This window comes from Lontra canadensis, unplaced genomic scaffold (assembly GCF_010015895.1).
Source record: "Lontra canadensis isolate GAN:19392208 unplaced genomic scaffold, GSC_riverotter_1.0 scaffold15, whole genome shotgun sequence".
Classification (NCBI taxonomy): Eukaryota; Metazoa; Chordata; class Mammalia; order Carnivora; family Mustelidae; genus Lontra; species Lontra canadensis.
In genome coordinates, this window is record NW_022631009.1 from 488,617 (window position 1) to 512,537 (window position 23,921).

General features: G+C 50.7%; 1 protein-coding gene across 2 annotated transcripts in view; it reads right to left on the minus strand.

Moving 5' to 3' along the window:
* Nucleotides 1–23,921, minus strand: part of ZHX2 (zinc fingers and homeoboxes 2) — a 153,548-nt gene that overhangs the window by 95,218 nt on the left and 34,409 nt on the right. The window lies entirely within an intron of this gene.

Here is a 23,921-nt window from a genome sequence, read left to right on the forward strand (position 1 = left end):
AAACGTTGATCACGCCCCTAACAGGACCGGGGGCCGGGAATCGGCAGGGACCCCGCTCCCTCCTTTTCAGAGCTGCGTGTAAGGGGGGAAAATAGGCAATTCAACAAGCAGATAAGTGGACAATGCCGAGCACACCGTGTGCTTTGAAGACAAGCCAGGGTCAGGGAATGGGGATGTACGGTAGTGCCGGCTTGGCTCTGACCCTTCAGGTGTCAGTGAAGACCCTTCGAGAGAGTGTCTTTTAAGCAGAAGCTCAAGGAACCCAGGGAGAAAACCCCAGACATCTGGGAAAGACTGAGCAAGCAGCAAGAGCAAACGCAAGGGCGTGTGTGTGTGTGTGTGTGTGTGTGTGTGTGTGTGTTGTGTTTCAGGCTGAGCCAGAAGGCCAGGTGGCAGAGGCCACGCGGTCACGTGGGGCCTTGCGGGTGGCTGCAAGGACTCTGGTTTCTGCTCTGAGTGGGACAGGGGAACGAGCGGAGGGCTGGGGACAGGCGACTAGCAGAATCTGGCCTGTGGTTGTAAAAAGCGGCCGTGGGGAGAGTCAACAGGCGTGGGGTGTGTGCAGGAAGTGGGGGAAGGGCAGTGGTCCCGAGACGACACCGGGAGGACAGCCAACAGGATGGCAGTGGTCCACTAGAGAGGTGATGGGGCTTGAACCGGGGGACGGTGGTGGAGGTGGCCAGAAGCAGCACCACCCAAACGGCTGTCCCGCGCCGTCCACGCTCACCGCAACAAGAAGGGCGCCCCTGAAGGCCATGGTGGCTCAGCAAGGACGACGACGACGGGAGCAAACCGGGAGTGTTTGTGCGTGCTGGGCCCTGGCTGAAGGAAGTCATTCACGGTGGGTTGAATCGTGCCCCTCCAAACAATACATCCGTGTCCTCGTGCCCAGAATCTGTGAACGTGGCCTTATTTGGAAAGAGTCTTTGCAGGAGTCATTAAGGGTCTCAGAATGAGATTATCCTGGATAATCCCCAGACAGGCCCTAATCCACTGACAAGCATCTTCACGAGACACCCAGAAGAGAGACACATAGAAGAGAAGATGATGGAGAGACGGAGCCAGGGCTTGGAGTGATGCAGCCACAAGGAATGCCAGTGGAAGCTGGAAGAAGCAAGGAAAAAATTTCTCCTAGAGCCTCCAGAGGGAGCATGGCCTTGCTGACATTGGCTTCATGAACTCTGGGACTGTGGGAAGTGAAGTTCCTGTTTGTGAAACCGCCAAATTTGTGGTCATTTGTTACAGCAACTACAGGAAACTAATACACCAAGGAAAACCAGACACAGAGAGGCCAAGTAACTTGCCCAGAGTCACACAGCGAGTGAGCAGCAGAGCTGGAAATGTCGGCTCCAGAGCTACTCACTCGGTAGGTAGGTACGGTTAACACCTGCGTCTCCAGGGAGCAAGTGGAACTCAGAGCCACGAGGACAAGCTGAGGAGCGGAACTTCGGAAAGGCGGCACCGGGTTCCCTGGGGGCCCCTAGCAGGGAGGCCAGATGCCTTTCCCATTCATGATCCCCACCTCTGCATTTCGAAAACCTCAGAAAGGCCCCATCCAGCTACTCCACGACTTCCTGGCAGCCACCACTCATACCAGGGGCTTTGCTGGGAATTCTGTCCAAGCTGGTGATTTCAGTTCACAGCTGCTGGGGGCCCCCTGGGAGCGGCCACGATGGGACCCTGGTGGGGCAGCTGCCTCAGTAAACACACTTCCGTGGTGCCTCAGGATTCCTAACCATCGCTCGGGAACTGTGGCCTTTCTGGGCTTCTAAACGGCCTCCTCTCTCCGTGATACTGGATATTGCTCGGCTCCAGCCCCACCCCGGCTGCGAGGACAAGGATGGAGAGAGGAGAGGGCTAGGGGCAGGGTGCACAGCCAGCTGATGTCGGTCTCTGAAGAAACAGAGATTGTCCGTTTCCTCTCCCTCCGATGCCCAGGAATATGTTTTACTGAACAAAAAACAAATATCGGGGATCCAGGGAAAACATCCTCCCCAGCCTCCACCACCCCCCTCACCTTGCCTTGTCAAATTTTCATCATTTTAACAGAGATCAGGCAGTGGGGCCTGCGAACAGAGTCCACATCTCTTCCCACACAAAACCGTGTTGTTAGGACACTTAATGAGGAGAGGTCAGTTAATTTTGGGGGTGGGGTGGGAATCGGGGCAGGGGGAGGTGTTCTCTTTATGAAGAATAAAATAATTAAATTCAGGTCAGTGGAGGGAGTCACTGGGTTGAAACAAATTTGGGGGCCAGGGAAGGACAGCAAAAGGCAAAGGAATGAGCGTTATGTCTGCTTCAAAGCAGGACTGTCTATTTTGGGGGGGCTGGTTGTGCAGCCCCCACCCCTGCACCAAAGGCACACATGTACACAAATATAATGACACACAGTTTGGCTGGGAGATAATGAGCTTTTACCCAAAGGCTCACTCACTTCTTCATTCCTCTTTGCGGACAAATTTTAACCACACTTGCTGAACTGACTCAGCCCAAAGTGAACCTTTGTTTCAACAAGGTCCCCGTGGCAAACCTTTTTATATTTAGCTCAGTGATGTGACCCTTGCTTGAGCCACATTTGGAAGCCCTTTTCTGGAGCTGTCTTCACGGGCAGGTTATTAGGTAAAAAGGAAACCGGGCACGTTATTAGATCATTGGCCCTTATTCTCAACACCCGTTTCCCCCCCACCACCACCCCCGCCCCCACCCTGTAACTGCGTTTCTGGGGGAAGTCACGTTTCTGGTTCCAGAGATGGGACAGGTGGAACCACCTTCAAAGGACACTGCTTGGCCAACAAGCTGTGGGGGGAACTTCGGGAGGCCTGGGAATCTGAGCCATGGCACCCCCTTTGGAACAAGCTTCCCCAAGGGGACAACTTGGATGAGCACAGCACCCAGTTGCAAAGCTGGGTTCTAGGGATGATTATGGTGATTATTTTTTAGAAATCAGTTACAGGATGTCATGGCACCTGCTCTGAGCTTGGCACAGGGCCAGGAACACGGAGCAAGGAGAGTCACAAGGTACAAGACAAAGCCTCTGTGTCCATCTACCCAACAGGGGGAGCCAAAACATACAGGTGACGAGTCACCTGGGGTGAGGAGGTCATGTGCCTCTGCATGGTGCCCATGACGGCTTCCTTGCAGAAGCGCATTGGAGAAGAGTGCCAGGCAGGTGGGGGGTGGGCCTTGAGCTCTACTTCAGAGAATGGGGAGGAGTGAAGGATGGTGGGCAGAGGGGAGGGCTCCGGGGGCAAAGGTAGTGGGGAGAGGACAGGATCTGAGCTGTCTGGGGTGGTGTGCTCCCCACCTCAGATAGAAGGCGGACTTGCAAGGGAGGGCTGTGGCAACTGCCGGCTGATGGGAAAGAATTTCATGGGGACCCAGTCCTGGCACCAGCCCTTCAATCCAACCGAGTATCACTTTGGAACACAGACTCCTTTAGAGAGTGGCATCCGGCGTACACACGAGGGAGCCCGCTCTGCTACTGAGTGTATATGTCACAACCTCATGGTGCCTCAATCTCTCCATCTAGAAACTAATCATAAAAACAACAGCTCATGTTCATGCATCAGGCCCTGTTCTGAACGCCTCAACTCCATTTTTTAAAAAAAGATTTCATTTACTTATTTGAGAGAGAGAGAATGAGCAAGGACAACGGCAGAGGAAGATCGAGAGGGAGAAGCAGGCTTCCCACTGAGCAGGGAGTCTGACGCAGGGCTCGATCCTAGGACCTCAAGATCGTGACCTGAGCCCAAGGTAGACGCTTAACCGACTGAGCCACCAGGCATTCCTGCCATAACTCTTAACTTACTACTACTACTATCGCTACAATTGTCCATGCTTTTGGGTACCGCATTCCCCGGCCTCTCACACAGAGCTGAACACACCACGTGTCTTAGCTCAGAGATTTTCTCGAGACTAACATAAAATAGCAAGGTCTTTTAATTAAATGGACGGCTACAAAAGATTGTTATCGTTGTTGATGTTATTATAATTTTACCAGGTTTCCTCTATTCAATGAGCCACCACAGGGTAAAGGTTATTTAAGGCCTGAGTGCAACATTAAAAGAAAAAAAAAAAAAAAAGAATCACTTTCAAATGTTAGCTGAGGAAAGATCCCATGGAGATTGGCAAAAGAAAAAGTTACCGAAAGCCTGAAACATTAGAAGGTAGGACATTGGGGTTTTTTGTTTGTTTCTTGTATCAGGCCCAATGTTCTGAGAAGGGGTCATGAATGGTTCCCTGGTTCCCTGGCGGCAGAAGGAACACAGAGCCTTGCCAGGGGCAGCATTCTTTACAGACAGGCTGCTGGGGATGGGCCCGAGCTCACCCTGCTCACTGAAAGCATTTATTCAACACCCAGGAGCAAGTGAATACGACCGACCAGCTCTTTGCCATCAGAGGACTGAGTGTTTGGGGAAATAGATCCTCCTTCCCAAAATAAATGCAAATGGATCTCTGGACTCCCTTCCCCCTCCAGCTCCGAAACCTGTTCCCATGGATGTCCCATCATCAACCGCCCGCCAACCCACCAGGGAGTTGGGCGACATCTTTGGTTCTCCCCTCCCACCAGCGTCCTCACCTAGTCTACTGTCAGCATGGCTGGTGACCTCCATGTCTCCAACCCATCCCCTTCTCTTTCTCTCTGTGAACACCTCCTCTCTCGCCTAACTTTCCACAGCCACCTTCCGAGTGACCGTCCTCTTTCCACACTTCCTCTTTTTCCCCACACCGAGAGATCTAGAAGGGTGCAGACTGCAACGCTCTCCGGCTTCCACCTTTGAAGGACTTCCTCTGAACTCAGGACAGTCCACATTCCTTTACCAGGTCCCATAAGGCCCAGGGGGATGTGGCTGCTGTCTGTCTGTCTGTCATTCTCACACGGTGGCTCTCCTCCTGAGACCCCATTTCCTTGCCTGCGGAATGGGCGACGGACGTGACATTGACCTTCCAGGCCGGCTGGGAGTCCACCAGGCGTCAGGATTATAAAAACGTGTTTTGTAAACTAGAAAGTAGAGCATCACGGAACATCTCTCCCACTGACAATTGGGCTTTTGTGTTTTTACTCCTGTTTTCATGGTTTCCAGTTCCATTGTATCAGTATCTTTTAATTGTTTGGAATTTTATATCCTTTTCAGGCAGAGGGGTATTTATGCACATAAGGCAGTACTGAAAGCTACCACGAGAGCATCTCAGTGTTCAAAGATAACAGCTCGGCTACGGAGTGCTTAACACTTGGATGATATTTGTTCTTCCCTGGGTGGAAAATTAGACTTTTAACTATGCAGCCAGATTGCTGGAGGCCTAGTGAGATCTCATTGAAATGATAAACCAGTCAATTCCCTTATGAAAATGATACAGCCATCACATGACCTTCAATGTCCCTCTAACATGTGTCACAGTGACTGATAATGTTTACCGAGCTGCTATTTGGTGTCCATTCCCGGATGAAGCCCTTTCCATGCTTCTCTGTTGCAAAGGTAAAGCTTCACGTCAATGTTACGGGCTCTTATTATCATCCAGATGGGGAAGCCTGACGCTGAGGCAGGGTAAGTAACTTGCCCAAGGTCACACTGATGAGTGAGAAACAGAGTTCTGATCCTCTGGCTGTTTTTTTTTTTCCTTTGTTTGTTTGTTTGTTTGTTTTTGGAGGGGGGAGAGTGTGTGATCGGTGGGGGGAGGGGCAGAGGGAGAGAGAATTTCAAGCAGACTCCGAGCCGAGCACGGAGCCCAACACAGGGCTCCATCCCACGACTGCTAGCTCATGACCTGAGCCCAAATCCAAAGCCTGTTGCTCAACCAATGAGGCCATCCAGGTGCTCCCCTCTGGCTGTTTCAATAGCCTGTGGTCTTTGGTTCCACTCTCTGTGTGTTTGGGGGCGACAGGACCAGGAGTGTATACATTTGTGGGAGGGGAACAGGGATAATAGGGGGACTGGGGCTTTGGGCAAGTCCAAGGCCACAAGCCCACAGACACAAAGGAGTTTGGGCAGAAGTTCTCCTTAACTTGAAGCGTCACTCCTTCATGTCTTATAAAATAACTTGCCAAGTTAGATAATGCCCCGCAGGTTTCCCCAGGATCCGTGAAAAAGAGTGTAATTCTCTCCTGTGAAGAGCATCATTGCCTTTTTGCTAGACATGTCTGTGTGAGAGAGAGACAGACAGAAACGAGAGAGACGCTCACACACACAAAGAAAACCAGACTAGTCCGTCACCAGGCCTTGTTTCAAAAGCTCATGAAGGTGCTCTGGCCAGAGACTCCCAGAGTCCTCCTCCCGCTTCTCTGCTTACTTCACTCACCAGCAGCAAAGCAACCATACAAAAGGAGACAGAAAGCATGGCCAGAGCCTGCTTCCCCTCCCAGGCCTTCTCTTCCACCCAGAAAGTGCTCTACAACCTCTGGGCCTTGTGTGCTCATTGGTAAAGCAAAACATCTAGATTTCTAGAATCCCTTCCAGCTCCCAGACGGGAGGGATGCTCTTACATCCTCCAACTCTTTTCTTTTCACCCGACTGGGCAGGTCACACTGGCCGCATGGAGCTTGGAGAAGGTGGCATGGTTCCGCGGCAGATCTGGGACTAGAGCTGTTACTTTCAATGCCAAGTCCACGGTCAGCTGACTGTACCAACCTGGCTTCAAGGTTGCCTGTCTATCCTCCTAAAACAGAAAGGATAACTGAATGACTCCTTGGCGTCGGAGATCTCTGGCCCACCCTGAGGGGTCAGCGTCTGAGAGCTGTTCCTTCTTTCCTGCCCTCCTGCCTTTCTTTTCTTCACAGAGAGAAGAGCACAGGTAGGGGAAGTAGGAGATATTGTGGGAAAGGCATTAATGGCTTGGGTAACTTCCTGAGATCCCTGCCAGATATAAAAATAACTTCGGGGGAGGGGGCGGGGAGGGGAATCCAACAAACCACACACACAAGCATGAATTGTGTGTGTGTGTGTGTGTGTGTGTGTGTGTGTGTGTGGTGTGTTGATAACTGGTGAGAACAGAGACCTAAGTCTGGAAAAAGCCCTTATGGTCACTGTATTTCCTCTCTAATTACTCCATCTTGTATTTCTTCCCAAATCGGGGAGCTTCCTATTAAACAGTGGACAAACTGTCACACATTAGAGGGAAAGAAAGTCCCAGACGCACCAGAGTTTAAGTCATGACACAACTTTGTCCATTGTATCTGATGAACGTTTCCTGGGATCCCGCACCAACTGTTCTTTTCCAAGACCCTTACAGGCAAACAGAACACCGGCCAGATGAGAAACCAGGCAGAGAACCCAACCAGGTTGGGGGTCATCCAAGATCCCAGAGCAGACCCCCATTTTTAACCCAGGGAGCCCCAAGAGCTACTGATGCAACGTTCCCCGGGGACACAAGGGGTCCTCTAGAAGTGGGCTTCATGATGAGAGGAGGGGCAGCTGTGCTGTCCCGCGGTGTGGGCCCTAGGCCAGCAGCATAAGTAATGAAAGGCTCCTCCAGCCAGAAGTACCACCCCCAACCTGCCTGGTGAACCTCCCTGAACCTGGCTCGAGATGCCCATAATAGAATCACTCGTGGCTGAGCCAGTACAGAGAGGCCCCATGGGGTAAGGAAAGCAGCTGGAATGTTGCTCTAGAAAGCCCTGATTGCATTGGTGGTACGTGCAGTCTTAGAGGAACTATCTAATGGATCTTCGAATCCTGAATCCACAAATCCTACACGATAACGAGAAACCGAGTGTAGACATCTAGCAGCGGGCTGGGCCGGTAGCGTTCATCAGAGCAAACTGCGGCTGTTACTATAATTATCTAAATCATTCTGAAGGTCTCTGTTAAAAAAAAAAAAAAAAAGTCCATGCGCCGACAGGACTCTTGCTGGCGGACAGCTGGGCTCTCAGGAACGAACGAGGGCAGTGGTTCTCGAAGTGTGGCCCCGCATCACCTGGGAATTTGTTCAAAAATGCAAATTGGTGGGTCCAACTCGTCAACTACTAAATCAGAAATGCTGGGGGTGGGGCTCAGTCATTGTATGACTGCCCCCTCCCCCCGGCTGAAGGTTGAGGACCACGGAGCTTGGGCACAAATTGCGAGGTCTAGCTAGTGATCAGAATTTCCTGGGGGTGGTTAGGGGAGAAATGCAGGTTCCCAGGCCCATGTCCCAGGGATCATCAGTTTCTGGGATGGAGCCCGGTGTTCAGCATTTTAACATGCTCCCCGGGGTAATTCCACTGAGCTGGGAGTTAGGGACAGGAAAGCACAGGGGCTGGAGGAAACTCCAGACTGGGGGTGGGGAGGGGAGGGGCTGGGGACGGGGACAGAAGAAAGTGCTGAACACCAAGGTTCTGATCCTAGCTCTACAGATTTCTGAGATGGGCTCTCCTGCCATCTCCTCACTTTCCAGCCAGGGATACTGAGTCTCAAAGAGAAGTAACTATTCTAAATCCTTGCAACTCATACTTGACAGAGCAGAGACCCACGCCAGGGGCCTCCTCTCGGAAGCCAGTGTCCTGTCTCCCGAGCCCCAGGACTCATGCTCCTGGGGTCCCTCCCAGGGAGTGTCTCCCTCTCAGTCAAGCACTGAATCCCGGCCCCTTTCCCGAGTGTTGGCCGGAAGGGTGCGCTTCACAGCGGAGTTGGAATCAGACCTCAAATCTGAGCCCAAATTTAGGCTCAATCACTAAGTAGCTGGGCCACCAAGTCACCCTCCCAAGGCCTCGGTTTCCACATCTCTGAAATGGGAGAAGCTCTGACCTCGCCAAGTTACTGAGCAAGTTAAGTAAAACCATACACCTGAAGGTGCGTTCCAAGCAGTCAGTGGCCCCCCCAACACAGAGGCTAAGAAGACAGAGACTCACTGTGATTTCTTGCCTAGAAGGGCTTACAGTCTAGCAAACATGCTCAGAGCGACCAGACCACACACCGATGTGCAGAGCTCCGTGTTAAGTGCCAGGTGACACCTTAGTGTCTTTGCTCAGACCCTTCCTCTGCCTAGAATGCTCTTCCCCAAACCCATATGGGCACACATGCCGCTGGGATTCGGTTCACAGTCTGTGCCTGACCTTCCCCACCGGTGAGCCTGGGGAAAGGCAGGAGTGACGCTCACGCTCGTTCAGTTCTGTGGCCCCAGGATGTCTGATATCTCAGAAAGCGGCTGATTCAGGTAAGGAGGCTTCCTCGTGCCCGTCGTCCACCCACTGCTTGGGGTTCTCAGGCTCCTGCGGGGCGCGGTCCGGGGAAGGCAGGAAGGGTGGAGAGTGGGACAGGAACCTTCGGCCCCCTACCCCGTGGCAGCTTCTAAAGCCACTGAAAGAAAGGAAGCAGAAGGCCCGCAGCAAATGCTCAGGGACCCAAGCAAGGGTTTCTGGGGACCTGGTTCTTTCGTTCTCTGGTTTCTCCCTATTTTCCCGGTCTGGAGGATGACAACAGGCCTGCAGAGGGAACAGGGCATCGTGGAGTGAAAAGCTCTAGATTTAGCACTTTTCTTCTGCCCCAGTGAGCTGCGTGACCTCGTGTAAGTCACGTATGTCATCCCGGCCTTGCTTTGCTGCCTTTGAAACGGGAACTGGGTGAACAAGGAGCTACTGGGTTGTTTTCCCCTGAAGGATACAGCAAACAATACAGCCAGTGGGGTAACGGCCACTGGTCTGGTGAAGCAAAATGGGTTCAAAGCTGGCACAGTGTCCTAACGGTGGTCCTCCCACGGAATACTGACAGTAACAATGACACGAGAGACTCATCTTTATGAAGTCTGTGCTGGCGGCCAGGCACCGGACTGGCACTTTTCAATCATTCATTACATTGTTCAGTCCTCACAAAGGCCCTTTCACACAGATCCTTAGTCCTATTTTATAGGTGGGAAAATTGATGTTCGGGGAAGTTAAAGCTGGGATCCTGGACTGGTGAGAGAGGGAGGCAGGCTCTGAACCTAGGCTGTCGGGAGTCCAGAACCTACCTTCATTCCCGCCATACCCTACTGACCCTGGACACCTGTTTCCACAGTTAGGAGAGACTGAAAGATCTAGGAGGGCCACTAAAATGACCCATCGTTTTGATGATCACTGCTGGAGCATGCACGAATGCAGTATCTTTAGGATTCCCAGTACAGGAAACACATCTCAGGGGCTGGCTTGCAACAGAGAGGCAGATGAGGTGCCTTGGAGGCAGCCCAGGCCTCAGAGCAGGACGGCCTGACTGCAGTCGCAGGCTCGGCACCCTGGCCTCCTCAGCTGGGGTCAGCAGGCTGCTCTGCAGCCCACCTCTGCATCTGTCAGGCATGCTGGAACATTCCTGCCTGCTCCACCTCACAGGTCTGGCCCAGATCAGCAGAATCCCATCAATGTCTAACTTCTGCATAGGCCACGTTTTTAAAAGATTCTGTCTCTCCTACATTAATTAGTTTCTCCATGAACAAAATAACAAAGCACTTGTATAACTGCTGGGATTTCTGACCAAACAAAGTGACCATTGTTATTCAATTCCAGCCCAGAGGAAAAAAAAACATAATACCTCCCCTGCATGCTCGTGTGAGCGCTCGCGCACACACACGCACTCGCGCGCACACACACACATACACACACGGGCCCCATGACATTTTTAGGCAGCCAATGCCACCGTATCCTGGGTACCGTACAATTTCCACTGGTTTCTGGAAATAGTGACTCTCATTATGTGAACTTTTCAGAAAACACTGGCCTAAACAATTTCTGAGGTCTTTTTCAACCCCAAGTTTGTCGGTTCTACCGAATCGATTCTGTCTGTAGGTGTGCTTTGCTAAGAAGTGTGCATGTGTCACCACCATCCTTATTTTGCTGGGCCCATGCTGGATGTGCAGAAGAGGGGAGGACCCCTCGGGGCCTGAGGGAGGTCAGCTGGGGATATCCGATGGGCAGGCCTCTGCCACCTCACATGGAGGGCAGAAAACACATGGAACTGGTCGGGCACGAGAGGCCGTACCAGCTAAAAATATAAACAAGTTCAAGGAGGGTTTAGATGAACTCGGGGAGGAGTGACTTGACAGGTGAGGGGGATCAGGTACGTGCCTGCGTCCTGTGTCTTGGGAGCAACCCAGTGCTTGGAGGGGCAGAACCTGGATGGTCCCAATGACAGCAAAGCTGATGTTCTCATGCCAGGAGATAAAAAAGGAAAGCAAACAAGCAAAGAGGGCACAGGATAGTATCCTGCTTTGACATTTAACTTCTATGGTCAGGAAAAAAAAAAAATCCCTTGTGAACAAAGTCTGACCAGTTTTCAGGGGAATGATTTTGCTCCTCCCTGTGTTGGCAATATTTACTACTTAAAAAAAAAGAAAAAAAATCCATTGTAGGAAATATAGAAATCAGGGAAGAAATATGATAATCGTCTCTGATACCATGTCTAAGGTTTAACTGTTAACATTTGCTCTATTTCCATCTACATGGGTGGTTGTTTTTTTTTTTTAAACGATATATACAGCATTATCCTGCATTTTCATTTAACATTTAACACTTGGAAAAAAAATCACACTGCTAAATAGACTTGTGTGGGTTTCTACTCCTTATTTAACCATTAATTTATTTAACTGTTGAATTATTTTACCCTTCACCTCTTGTTGGATATCGCTTTCCTTTTCCCACTTTTCTGTCCTGTAGCTAATGCTGGGATGGACATGCCTGGTTATGTCCTTTCAGACAATGACAATAAATCTCAAGATCTCAAGAGTGCAACACTTAATAAGTTTCTTGGGGTGCTTGGTGGCTCCGTCGGTGGAGCGTGCCACTCTTGATCTTGGGGTTGTGAGTTCGAGCCCCACGCTGGGTGTAGAGACTCCTTTAAAAATAAAATCTTAAAAAAATAAATAAATAAAAGGTTCTCCTAAGTGGACCAAGGGCATGGGAGGGATAGCCATAGAATATTCGCCAGGGCTGCTCTGGGGAAGCCCCCTCCCCACCCAGAGTGCTTTCCTCGCCTTCCACACAGCTATTTATTTATGATCAAGACTCTCTCCTGGGTCCCAGCAAGCTAAATACGTACAGAGCTCAAGAGACAGCACAGCCGGCCACTGGGCTGAAGCCCGCCAGGACAGGGCTGTGAGTAGAAATGCAAATCTCTCAGCGGACAAACCCCACACGCCAGCCAGCGCAAGTCAGAGCCCCCCACTGCCCGCCCCTCAGCTGGGTGGCTTCCGTCTTCCATTTTACCTAAAAGAGCTGAAAAGGAGTTGGCTGGGCTGTGGCTCGGTAATCTGAGAAGGAAAGGATCTGTCTGAAAAGAAATGGTCTCCCTGGTGTTTCAGTCTTACCCAATAAGAGAAAGTCAGTCCCTCGCTTCCCAGCCTTAACTCCACTAAAAGCCATTAAGCGCCGCCAGAGACAGGAGACATTTATCTGCTGGCAAGTGTGAATGCTGCCTTCTGTACCTCCAACAGGGTTGGAAATTAAGCTGTTTACTTGGTGGCCACCCCAAGGGGCTGAAAAGACGCTCTAATGTGATGGCATTTCTGAATCGCATTTTTTTAAATCTCAGATTCTCGTCCTTCACTCCTCACCTGGAAGCCCGTTAGGAATTTGCAAAATTAATTTATCAGAATTACACCCTGACCAGCTCTGACCACCAAATGCAAATGAGGTGGCCAGTGGGTGACTCAGTAAACTGGGTCTCATTTTGGAAGGGAGGGTGGGCCTCTGAAGGATGCCGGGGTGCAGGGGTGGGGTGGCTATCTTATTGGATGTGACCGGAAGAGAGGTGGGTGCCCTTCTTTTGGATGTTCAGTCATGTTCAAAACTGAACGTGATCGAGTCCCTCCACGTGGCGTGTTCATAGTCTCCCTGCCTGGAGCGGCACCAACAGAGTCCCCTTTACAATCTGTCCATGCCAATCCTCCTTCTAAACTTACCTTCTATATGCAGAAAACCCGTCAAGATGAATGCCATCTGGGGGTCCTTTATTTTGCATCCTTTTGTCATTTTTAAAATTCAGAGCACTCCATTCCTGGAGCTATTGCCTTGTGATGGCTGACCCATGACTCTGCTTGTATGTTCGGTTTCTGTCCCTACGTTCCTTAGCACTTGAAGGTGGAACCACTCTTTGATGTTTGGTTCCTGCTCTACCGAAAGTCTGTGTTCCCCTAAAATTTCTATGTTCAATCCTAACACCCAATGTGATGGCATTTGGGGGTGGGAACATGGGAGATGATTAGGTCATGAGGCTGGAGCTCTTATGGATGGGATTCGTGTCCTTCTGAAAAAGCAAGACCTCTCTTTAGAGAGACCAGCCACTCTAGAGAGACCTCTCACCCCATCTGCCACGTTGGGGACAGCAAGAGGACGGCCATCTGTGAACCAGGAAGTGTGCTCTCACCAGATGCCAAATCCACCAGAGCCTTGATCTTGGATTTCCCGCCTCCTGAACGGTGAGAAATACTTTCCTGTGGTTTACAAGCCACCTGGTCTAGAGCGTTTTTGCTGTAGCAGCCCCAATGGACTAAGAGTCCCCAAGAAAGCTCAAGTAGGGAGACTTTCTTACCCAGCTCCTAGAATGAAGTGGGAGAGTTTTCATATTGTTCTTTTTCTTGTTTTCTAATGTATATGAACGTGGGTACATGCACATCCTTTTAAAGGGGCTATCAACCCATTAAGTAAATGTTCAAAAGACAAAATTTGGGGCGCGTGGGTAGCTCAGTGGGTTAAGCATCTGCCTTCGGCTCAGGTCATGATCTCAGGGTCCTGGAATCAAGCCCCGCATCGGGCTCTCTACTCAGTGGGGAGCCTGCTTCCCCCTCTCCCTCTCCGTCTACGTTCTCTCTCTCTCTCAAATAAATAAATACAGTCTTAAAAAAAAAAGTACAGAAATTCTAACCACTGTTGTGAGTTCTTGAGGCCCTTTAATCAGAGAAAAAGGTAATAGGCCTTGTTTTAGTGTAAATTTTGCAGAGTCACTCCAATTACTTTGGATTTGCAGATGTGGAGCTAAAACGTATTATGAGGTACACTGTGCAGTGTAGTATAGGGGTGACTAAGAGGACAAACTCTGGGGGGAATCCTGGCTCAGCCACTTACCAGCCGTGTGACTTCGGGCACTCTAGTTAACCTTTCTGCCGTTGGGACTGTCTGGATTCCTTAAAAAACGTTACCCTCCTACACACGCACTCTCTATATTCCTTGTTTTACCTAATGCACCCTACAAGCCGCTAATCTTATTATTATACCATTAGAATAGCGTGTGACATTCTATCCACTCCCTGGTTCAGAGTTCAGTAAATGTTTTCTAACTTTTGGGCTGAAATGCAGTGTTTTCGTGACTTTAAAAAAGATCAATACGCTCAATTTGTAGGCTCTATGAATGGTCATCTGTTGTTTCTGGATACTCCGTGTAGAATAAAAGCAGCCCACAAGTGCAGTACAGCCTGGACCCACCATGTGCTCGCATTCCCGAGGAGAAAATTCTGTATTTAGTCATCCAGGAGCCCATTCACATATATGACCCGTCAGCCCTGGCAAAGGGAGGGAAGAGTACATGAGACGAGATGACCCACTCGCCCGTTCAGGACAGCCCCCCCTTCTTTGGTCCTGTAGCCCACCTCAGCCTACGGGGCTGGCTCAGGACACTGCCTACAGTTACACCTCGCATAGTTATCTCCCCACAGTGTGGGCGGCTCTCTGCTCAGACAAGGGGGGGTTACAGGATGACACATCCCGAGATCCCTTTAGCCACACCAGTGGACCCAAGTGTGGGTCATGGCCATCCCTGTCTTCCCTGGTTCTGGGTTCGCGGCTGATCAGGCATCTCCCCTTTTCTACATGCTGAGCCAGTTGGAGGACACACTCTCCCTTCCAAGTCACTCCTGGGGGATGTGTGTGTGTTTGAGTGTGTGTTTGTGCGCGTGCAGGAGGACACACACATACACACACACAGTACCCAGGCACTCTCTCTCTCCCTTCCTGAAACACCGGCAACCTCTCTTCCCTTCCTCTCCTGAGCTCCAGGTCTGCATTTCCACGCCCGGGTCACAGCTGCTCCTGCACAGACGTGGGAATCCGGGTCACCGAGCCCCTGTTCTCCCCACACAGCATCTCACTCTGCTCTCTTGGCCAGCAGCCTCTGGGCGCCCCTGGGGCTCTCCTGTGTCCCCACTTCTTTGTCTCTCATCCTGTGTCTATTCTCAAGACTGTCTGGGAGCTGGGGGCTTGACACTACCATTTCTGGGTCCTTGACTTATGGATTCTCTCCTTTTCTTCTAAAGATTCTGCTGCTGCAGGCAAGTCTGGGTAACCTTGGTCTGGCTACTTGATCCCCGAGCCTCAGTTTCCTCATCTGTAAAACAGGGATATGTAGTACTAAGTCGCTTCACAGAGCTGTTGGGAGGATTAAACAAGGTCACACAGGCATGGCACTTGGCCCAGTGCTTGGGACAAAAAAAAGCACACAGATGTTAGCAACTAGTATCATTATCATGATTAATTATAATGTTAATAACAACTGTTATTCCAAAAGGCCTAAGGCTGTCCCACAGCTTGTCATTTCTATGTCCCTCCATCTCAGACTTCATCTCCCCCTTCCAAACCTAGCCAACTCCACACCCCTATTTTCCGATTAATTTTTTTCTTTTCTTTTTTTTTTTTTTTAAGATTTTATTTTTAAGTAATCTTTACACCCAACATGGGGCTCCAGACCACAACCCCGAGATCAACAGTCTCATGTTCTACCAACAGACAGCCAGGCATCCTGCCTTATTGTTTCTTCTCTATGGACCTGTAAACATAACAAACCTGGATTTAGAGTCAGGGGATCTGACTCCCACTTTTTAAGGAAGAGTAAAAATGGCCTGGGACCTTTAGCAAGTAAGAGTCTTTCTGGGGTCTCATCTCCCTCACATGAAAAATGAAGAGGCTGGACCACAGCAGCGTTTCCCGAAGCACATTCCGGAAGCTTCCACCACACTCATGCCCCTACACAGAGCCTCCATGGCCAGAGCAGGGCCATAAGGGACCAACTAGGTCCCTTCCCCCAGGATCCACCTCTGTTAGCTTGTTGTCTAGATCTGGATACTGTCTACACTGCCTGGCACCTCAGCAGACTGTTCCTGGGCCGACCCAGACCCTCTCATAAAAGGAGATTTTGAACTGGCGTAAATCAGCTCTGTAAGGAAGGAGAATGAACTGCCAGCTCCACTGGAAAACTAGGACAGGGTTCTCTTTAGCAAGTCTCCAGGTACTATTCAGGCAATCACTGGGTATCATGAGCCTTAAAATACGCCCTGCCTGGTACAATGTTTCCTGATTAAGCCGGCTGCCAGGCCCAGGGCACTGCAGGCAGGAATGGTGAATTTGAAAACCACACAATTACTAGTAGTTTGGAAAACCCTTTTGAAACACCATGCCAATCATTTAATTCATTTTCCAAGTCCCTTTTTAATGCAAAATATGCTAATATGTTCTTGGAGTGTCCAGCAGAGAAACCTGCTAAAAAGTGGGGCCTCTCAACTTGGGGGTTAAGCGGGGAGCTGGTGGGAATAGGGCACAGGGAGAATAATGGCTCATTTTCCCTCCAGTGAAGAAAAGCAGGCCAATGCCACTGGGTTCAAGTGCTTCTTTGTACTCCCTTCAGCTGCAACAAGGTGCGATCCCCCTTACGGTCACAGATTTGGGGCATAATGGGCTTCTTTTCTGCCCAAAGTCCAATCCCACCCCTGGTAAGTGAGATAGGTCTGTCCTTCGGTTGGTTGTCATCTCCTCCTGGTGAGCAGGGGACAGTGGAGGAGGGAATGAGGAAAGGGTGAGAGAGACGTTCAAGGCTTGAAGGAATACATTAATTTGGGTCCCGGGGCCTGCAGGGGAGTGGGGGTTCTCTAGACAAATGTCCTAACCCACCAGGACTCCATTTCTCTTACCTGCACAAACTAGACTAGGGGCCTCCCCTACAGGCTGTAGGTCAGTCTACTTCCTAACCGATGTCATAGTATCATTGAAGGTGACCGTCCTTGCTTACCGAGTAAGCAGGGACTGCTGGGTACTCCTTTGCCTACCAGCGCCGTGCGAGTCCTGGCGTGTGGGGCACACAGGAGTATAACACACAGATCCAGTCCTTCATGGCTATCAGTATCCAGCACCATCCATCTCCCAGGGACAATATGTGGCTGGACTGCGACAAAAGAAACACACATCCAGGCACAAAGAAATTATGTGTGGCAGCCTCCCTTCACATCGGCGTGGGAGATCTGCAGTGTAATCTACCAATCTCTGGTCCATGGCTTGCAAATGGGTGGCTGAGGCTGAATTCGGCCCTCAGACATGCTTTCTTTGACCTATATGATGCTTTAAGCATTTTGGAAATGTCTTATAAAAATCAAGATTTCCAACTTCCCTGGAAAAAACTAAAAGGGGCTCTCTGGCACCACTGGCCCATATTCCTGCATGGGACCAGTAAGCTGGAGCTCAGTGGCAGGTGTCCCTTTTAGACGGGGCATGGACTCTCTTATTTCATCCAAGTTGCTACTGCTCCCTCTTCCTTATCCCTGGCTAGCCTCGCCCATTCCTGCTACCTGCCTGACTTCTGTCTGCATTTGGGTCTGCAATCCTAACATAGGACAGGCCCCTTACTTTGCCAACGATGATGTCCGGGTCTCTGCTGGACATCAGGGTCTGGGCTGCTTTTACCATAGCACACTGTGTGTCTTTAAAGGCAACCAGGGTACACAGCGCATTCAATACAGGAGGACCATCATAACGGCATGATGGGTGCACAAGCAAATGGATGGATGGATGGATGGACGGTCGGATGGATGGATGGACCAGCCCAAGCCATGGGTGCTGTGGGGTAAGGCAGGGCCACGGTGAGCAGAAGGGCTGGAGGGAGGGGGCCGGAGTGGGGATGGAACAAGAACCATCTGAAGGAGCTCAGAAACAAAGTAGCCAAGAGGGTTCTTGGCCACATTGCAGAACTGAAACCCCTTTTATTCAGTTTGGTGACTTTTAAAATGTGTTTTTATTGTAAAACAACACAGATACAGAAAAGTATGTAACACATAAACATGTAAATTGTTTTCGATTGTTTATGATTTGGGGGGGTCCTGTTATCCTTCTAAAAGCATCCAAGATGCTTCAAAATCAGGGTTTCCATGCCTTTTCCAAATACACTTACTGCAAAGAACACACCTCCCTAGCTCTTCCAGCCTGATAGGGCATCACAGAAATACCAGGTGTAGATAGTTAGGGGAGCCAGTGTTCAAGTCCCAACCTGAACACCTGGGGAAGGCAGTTCACTCTCTCTCCACCTTAGTTGGGGAGACGGGACGGGATCTCTCCGGTGTGCCAGCGTCCAGCGCTCTAGGACTCTGCCAGGCTAAGAATACTGTGGCGAGCAGAAGGAACGTGGAAGGACATCTGCGAAAAGGAAGGACAGCGTAGCAGTCACTTACTGGCTCAGGCCAGAAGCAAAGCTGCTATCACGGCTACGTTAGAACCAGAAGCCAGATGGCGGCATCGATCACAGATCCCTCCAGGTAACAGGATGCTGGCAAATAGGGAACCTCAAAGTCATGGGCTCCAAGCCCCTCGCTGACAGCTAAGGACACAACAGTTTGGGTGAAGACTGGGACTTGCCCAAGGTCTCATCCTGAGTACTAAACTGCATCCTAGAAGTGTTTCCTTCAGCCTTTGTTCTGAATATAACCTCTCACCGGTCTGGAGGCCTGGGGGTATGAATGGGAAGGCTCCTCGGACTGGGACTCTCCCCCCGGGAAAAGGGCATAAATGGAAACTTTTGACAGGACTGTATGTGGCAGTCCAATACCCTGAATTAAAGTATTTTTAGTATAAACCTTTGCAAAACTCATAATTCTATAGCAGGGCATTATAGATGCCAAAAGAGTTAACCTGCTGGTTAAAATATTTTACATTATTTCTATAATCAGTTGGCATATTTTTTCATATTTGAATATGCCAGAAGACTTAAAACCTGGCTGTGGCGGGGGTCTCTCTTGATCTCCTTGAGGACTGATTGCACGGCAAAATCGAACATTGGAACCTGGGGGGAGGCCCCATGAGGTCACTGAAAGCAAGCAGGGGGTTGGTGTAGTAAATGGGGGAGGAGCAGGTGCACCCCAGCCGAGCGCCAGGAGGGTGCTAATGGCCAGGTACAGAGCTGACCGTCCTGCCCATGAGGAAGTCACGGCCTAGCCTGACCACCAGACATAGCACGAGCTCTCAAGTGATGTGAGAAGCGGTGGCAGAAAGTGCTGGGGCAGGACATCGGAGTGGCTCAGTCCCCTAAACGTCTGCCTTCAGCTCAGGTCATGATCCCAGAGTCCACAGATTGAGTCCCACATCGGACTCCCTGCTCGGAGGGGAGTCTGCTTCTCCCTCTGCCTGGCGCTCCCCCTGCTTGTGCTCTTTCTCTTTCTGACAAATTTTTAAGAAGGGGGGACAAAAAAGAAAGAAAGAAAGTGCTGGGACAACAAGGAGGGGAAGAGAATGTAAGTTTGCCTGAGGGTGTCCCAAGAGGAAGATGGTGTGATGGGAGGCGTGGCAGACAGAATGACGCCCCCTCCAAAGACACCCACGTCCTAATCCCTGGGACCTGTGAATATGTTAACTTACACGGCAAAGGGGACTTTGCAGAAGTGATGAGGTTATGGATGCAATGGTGGGGAGATTATTCTGGCTGATCCGGATGGGTCCAATGTAATCACAAAAGTCGTTAGAAGTGAAAGAGGGAGGTGGGAGGTCCAGAGCCAGAGTGATGTGGTTCAAGAAAGACTCAGTGGGCCATGGCTGGCTTTCAAGAGGAAGGAAGGGGCCATAAGGCAAGGAATACAGGCAGCTTCTAGAAGCTGGAAAACTCAGGGACACAGATTCTCCCCAGAAGGAGAGAGCCTCCAGAAGGAACAGTCCCATCAACCCCCTGATGTTAGCCCAGTGAGACCCATTTCAGATGACTGACTTATGTGGTCGTTTTTAACAGCAGCCCTAGAAAATGAACACAGGAGGAAAACTTGAGTAAGATACAGGAGCGCATTTGCTTTCTCAAAGCCTCCATTTCTCTCTCTAAAAGACAAGAGCATGGCGGGGGGTGGGAGGGATGGCTGGCTCAGCTGGTAGAGCACGTGACTCTTGATCCCAAGGTTGTGAGTTCAAGCCCTGTATTGGGCTTGGAGCTTACTTTAAACAAAAACAAAACAAAACAAAACAACAAAACCAAGAGCACTGGGTGCGGATGCTCTCTGATGTCCCTTCTGGTTCTGACACTTGGCAATTTTACAGAGGAGTAGTCACCGTACTGTAATGGGTGGCGAGAGTTTGTGAGGGTTGACAGGAAACAGCCTGTCCCAAAGCGTGTTTGGTGGAATTTCGGTTCCATGGGCTGTGTATAAGGGTCAGTCGGCAAAGAGGGCCGTTCGTGCAGCAAATCACTATCAGCACTGACCTGGGCCTATGTGATGAGAGGAGCTGGGCATTTAAAGAAAAGGGGAAATTAACATGAAAAAATATTGAGTTAAATAAAATTAAACAGGATTCTATATGGAGAAGTCTGGAGGGTGTAAAAATATTAATGGGTTCATGGGCTCAGTGTCCAATGACACGTTGTTTAATTGAACCAGGCAGCGTTCTGGACACAAAGGATATGGCACCAAACAAAACAGGCAAAGTCCCTCGTGTGTGGAGCCCCGTTAGGTGGGGAGACAGACAATACGAAACTCAACAGATAAATATAAAATCAGGCTATGAAAGGACTGTGAGGAGCAGAGCAGGTAAGGGGACAGGTGTTGATGGTGGTGGCAATGGCGGTCTGGGAAGAAATCTGCGGTAGATATGTGAGCCGAGAACTAATGTGCAGGGTGCATCGGTACGCAGCATTTCCCAAACCACCATGACCACGGAACCCCTTTGTCACTGAGCATTGTGCAGGACTCCTGCTCCTTGGAACGCACTTTGAGAAATCCTGGCCCAGAGACCGCTGAAGCATGAAGGGAGCTTCTGCGGGCTCTCACAGGAGCGAGGCTAGCATGTCAGCATGGAGACTAGGAATCTCACGAATGCAAAGGAAGACATTTTGCATAGAAGTCCCTCCTCCAAATGCAGCTCAGAGTGTAGGAGAGGGGGCGCCTGAAGGCACGTGACTCTTGATCTCAGGGTCTTGGGCCCATGAGTTCAGGCCCCATGTTGGGCATGGAGCCCTCTTTAAAGGAAAAAAAAAAAAAAGGAAGGTGGGAGTGACTGGGGGGCTCTGCTTGGCTTCTGGGTTTAAGCCCTGCATTCTCTCTTGGGCTGTCCTGGACTCACCCTCAGTTCTGCGGGATTCATGAAGCTTGAGAATATAGTAAGCCCATGATTACACTAGATGGCCTGAACACTGGTTTTCCCCAGAGAGCAGAGTATAAGAACAGGAATCCTTTTGCTAGGATGTTATGTTGCAAAGAACATGTATTTATTTTGAAAAGTGTAGCTGGGTGACCACAATCAATTTCCACCTTTCCGGGGATCTTTACCCAAGTCCCCTCCCAGTTCCGATAAAGGAATGAATGGTACACCCCGGGCCCAGAAGCACGATCTGGGCCCTGAATCAGGGCCTATACTCATGCAAAGTACACAGCCTGAGAAAGAGATGAATATTCTCTCCCAGAGGCCACAGGGAGTTTCCTGGCGAACGGAGCCCACCGTCCCTGTGATGTCCTTTCCCGTCTAGAGAAGGCTGTCTGGACTTTCTCAGCGCTCACATCAGATGAGGCCCATTACGGATTCCAGCCGCAGAGAAGCCTTCCAGCCTGCCCTTCTGCCCCGGCTTCGCAGAAACGCCTCTCTAGGGAGCAGGCTCTGCTCATGAGAAGCTGGGCTCCAGGTCGGCAGGAGGACCGCTCCGAGAGCCCGCAGAACCGGGTCCCCCCCAGCCGGTGGTAATGCCACTCACCTTCGCTGTGCCCTAGACGAGAGGTCAACACAGACAGATGGGAGGTCTTCCCATGGGAGCGGCCGCCTTCCCCAAGCCTCTGCTGCCCAGGAGCGGTAGGGATCACCCGACCAGGCACCCCTGGGGCTCCTTGCTCCAACGCTCTCCCTGCCCCTCACCGCCTCCTTGTCACCTGCCATTGTTTTCATCGCAGCTCAGTGTCACTTCCTCTGTGAAGCTGTCTTGACCAGATCAAACACCACCATTTGGGGTTCTGATAACACATCATGACTTTTTTGTGAGCACCTGCAGTGGCTTCAAGTCCCAGATCTGCCATTCATTGTCCCATGAACAAATCCCCTCCCCTCCCTGGGGATGTTACCAAAGATCTCAGTTGGTCTCAGTTACCGAAGGAAGGGAGTTGATAAGATGCTCCTGTTGGTCCCCCTGTCCCAATGCTCTGGGATCTCCCTTCCCAAGAGGAGAGTTGCAATCACAGAGCAGGCTAGCCCGGAGCAGAGAGGAGGTCTTGACCTTGGGCTGTGACCTTGGGAAAAACCCCTGCCCTTTCATTTACACAGCACTAAAATGACACAGTGAGCCACAATAGTGGTTTCCAATCTTTTTCAGACCTGACATCCCCTTTCCAAATGATGCAGTCAGATACCTAACACAGGTAACAGCGGACCTGCTTTGTCTGAAATGGCGGCAAGGGCCCGTCGGCCGCCGAGGCACCTCCCCCACTGGGGCTCCTGAAGCACCGTTTTCAAGCCCCTCCCTGAGACCGGCTTTCCAAATCTAACATGAGGCCAAGTTTCAACATCCACCTACTTGGACCTCATGCCGACCGGTTGCCCGAATCTGGTGAGGTCCGCAGATCTCCTATTGACAAGTGTCCAAAAGATACAAAGGTTTGTCTGGTCCTCTTTAATTTCTCTCCTAATGTTTGATTGCACATGAAGTTCCAGGCACACATGAGACTGCTCATTTGCTACGAAATGAGGATTATAAAGGAAGGAGAGGAGAAACCAATCGATAAGCCCACTTCCAAATCTCTGAGATGAATGCCAGGGCAACAAGCTCTGGAACAAAGGACACAAGTGATCGCTGGCTAGCTCTGCCTGCTCTCTTGCAGAGGAGGTCCTGACCCCCATGGAGGGTGTCCTGGCCCCCAACACATCCCGGGTGTCTGTGTCCCATCGTGCCCAGCAGTGCTCTCCGAGTTCCAGCCCTGGAGTTCTGATCACAGAGGGCTGGGCAGTGTATCAGGAGACCTGGCCCCTGGCCCCAGGAGCACCCAGTACAACCAAAGCCAAGGGCACAAATGAGAACTTCAGGTCCCTGCAGTAGGAGCACCCCCCCTGTCCAGAACTCAGAAATTGCTGGAACATCTACTGATCACTCTTCCCCAAGTAAAAACGTCTGGGTGGCTTTCCACAGCCAGAGCTGTATACTCCTTTCTTTTTTTTCCAACGCCTTCTAAATTCATAATCCTCCATGTGGTGAGCAAAACAGGCAGACATTTGTGGAGAAGGTGTGCGTGCCCCTGCTCCTTCCATGTCAGGGAGACACAAAACCCACGGAGAAATCTCCGGGAGAAGACACCATGGAGGGGCTTTTGTGGTCAGAAGCCGCAACGCTGAAAGGTTTCATATTCTTAGGCAGCTGATTTTTATTATTATTTTTTAAAGGCTCTAAGACCATCTCCTTAGAGGTTCCCTTCGTTGCTCCCCCCGCCACCGCCAATATTTATTTGGCTTATAATAATGCATTCAATCAGCAGTCACTCTCCTCCAAATGTGTCCCACTCTCAGCCCCATGGTCTGGTGACAGTTCTCTTTATCAATTTCAAGACAGCAGCTCAAACTACTGGGCTCCCCCCGCCCTCACTCGCTGCCCCCCGGTCCTGTTTGGTCCTCTCCAACTTAAACTGTGAACCCTCAGTGACAGACGCGGCAAGCTGGAAGGGGAGGGAGGCGGTGCTATTTATAATTCGGCGGAGTTGGCCCTCAGAACACGGCCATTTTTTCCAGGCGGCCTGCCAGAGCCCACATTCCCCAGGCTCCATATATGGGCCGCCCACAGGCCCCTGTG